Source organism: Nicotiana tabacum, chromosome 21 (assembly GCF_000715075.1).
Source record: "Nicotiana tabacum cultivar K326 chromosome 21, ASM71507v2, whole genome shotgun sequence".
Taxonomy (NCBI): Eukaryota; Viridiplantae; Streptophyta; class Magnoliopsida; order Solanales; family Solanaceae; genus Nicotiana; species Nicotiana tabacum.
The window spans coordinates 45,378,118-45,380,798 of NC_134100.1; positions in this window are offsets into that span (position 1 = coordinate 45,378,118).

Below are 2,681 nucleotides of genomic sequence, written 5' to 3' on the forward strand. Positions count from 1 at the left end.
CATAAAATCTATAAACTCGTACTATTTTGGAAATATTGAATGATGTTGTTAATAGAAATGAAATGGAAGAGGTCAATGAAATCTCTTCAGTATTTGATTAACGGAGTACATCTCCTCTTTATTCACGGATGAATCTGGGTAAAATAAAATATAACAGGCTTGCTCAGTCGGGTTCACTCGATTGAGTGCGGGTCGCGCTCCTCGGTTCGAGTCATTTCAAAAACACTGAACAACCGACTAAAGTTAGGCTCTGATACCACGATGTAGAATTTAAACACGTACACAGAGCCATCACAGCGGAAATTACACAAGGAACGTACCTTCAGCCATGGTTGTTCAAGTGTTGCAGAGTTGCTTTGGAAAAACATTGACAGAAAACCTAGGAGCCTTCTAGAGTCCTATCGTAGGATGCCATACTGATGGAGTCCCACGCGTATTGATAGGTAGGCTAGGGACTTTTTGAAAAATACTTTAGCCTTAGGTCCATAAAATAAGGTTGCCCTAGGGACTCATAATTAATAGTTTCCTTCCATCAAGGAAACTTTTAGATATGCATAACCATAAAATATTATCTGATAAGGTAATTACTTGGGAGACAAGTTAATTAAACTAACTACCATAATATGTGGGCCATAAAAGTCTCTTAAAGAGACGTTTAAATTCTTATACTAAAATCACAAGCATTTGGATAAATTAACCATAGAAGTGATTTGGAACAATAGGAATAGGAACTTGATCAAACCATAGTTGAAGTTACGAGGAATTCGTGGAATCCGATTCTACGGAAGGGGGTTTAGCCAACATACCTCGATTGAGCTTTCCTTAGAATTACTACAACATTCTCATACTCTTAGCAACTTCAATCTATAGAAACATATCCAAATTGGACAATTATTAAGGAGGCGTTCATAGACTTAGCCAATATTGGCATTTCATCAAACACTAAGGGTGCAAATTCGACTACAAGGTCCTATAATGGAGTTTCTTCATCCCACAACCAATTTCAAACAACAACCTACCCCTGATAGTTCAACCACCCCCATATCACCTTCATTGATACATGCATACCCGACGACACACCCCCAAATCAAGAACCACACCTCACATTCCTCTCACACACCCCAAAATCGAAATAGAGGGCTTAGGATTTCGATCACCATCCCATAAATCCCAAAATAATAAAATCTTGCTCATAAATGCATGATAGGACATTACATCTGATCTAGGGGTAAGGTTTTACCTCTTTAGTAGAAGACTTGAGAGTTTTCCTTCTTGAATCCCTAAGATTTGAGCAACAATTTGAAGAGTTGAAATGTTGGAGCTTCTCCCTCCCTCTCTCTCAAAGTTACTCCCCTCACTATAAAAATGCCTGCTTATGCCTTCCAAATGACCCATGATGCCTTTTATTAAAATAGAGTCGGGTTAAAAAATTCTCAAAAATGTCCCTTTGAACCAAATCTGTGATCGCAGAATGCGTCGCAGAAAAGTTGTGTGGTCTGCGAACTGGACCGTGAAATAGTCTTCAAAAATCTAAGTTGGCCTGATCAAGTATGCGACCAATTCTGTTGTCCGCGAATTGATTCTGCAGTCGCACACTGGACCGTTATAACGACCCGACCGGTCGTTTTGAGCATTTGTATTTCGTTCAGCTATTTAAGGTATTAGCAGCATCGTATGATGTATTATGACTTGTGTGAATCGTCGGTCTTGGTTTTCAGGTTATTCGAAATTTGATTTGGAAGAATGATTCTCAACTAAGAAGCTTTAAGTTGGAAGAGTTGACCAAGTTTGACTTTTGAGTATTTGATCCCGGATCGGAGTTTTGATGGGTCTGTTAGGTCTGAATGGTGATTTTGGACTCGGGTGTATGCCCGGATTGCATTTGTATATTTCTAGAAGGTTTTGGCTCTAATTGGCGAAAGTTGGAAATTTAAAAGTTTGGAATGTTCATAATTTTGACCGAGAGTTAACTTTGGAGATATCGGATTCGTATCAGAGCTATAGATTAAAAAATGAACAAAGAAGAATTTGCAATAGATGAAAAAACCTATGAAAACCAAGACGGATTAAAAATAAAAATAATATTTTCAAACTTAGGCAGAAGATATAAAAAAATAGGAGACCAATTATACTTAATGATAGAAAAAGAAACAGCAAGATTAGAAGATAGCTTAACAGCTATGACAAGAATAAGTAGAGAAAATGAGAAAATTGATAAGAAAAAAGAAATTGAAATTATTAAAAAACAAGCAAGCAAAGAAATACAACAATTGGAAGAAACCAAAAATACAAAGATTATAGCATTAGAAAAAGAATTAAATATGTTAAAAGCACTATATGAAAACAAGCAAAGAGAAAAGAATAAAGAAATAAAATTAACAGATGAAATAAATAAATTTAAACAAATATTACAAACAGAAGAAACTCTCAGAATTGAAGAAATAGATAATAATATAGATGACCAAGAGTCAGAATCAAGCGAAATAAGTGAAACATATACAGAACTTTTAGAAAGTATAGAAAAAACAAAAAATGTAGAAGTAAATACAGGAGATGTAAATATGGATGAAAAACCTAGTACATCAGGTGTAAAAAATCCAAAAGGATTATACCCAAATTATTATACAGCTAATTATGAACAACATGATAGATATAATACACTATGGGATAGTAGATTAAAT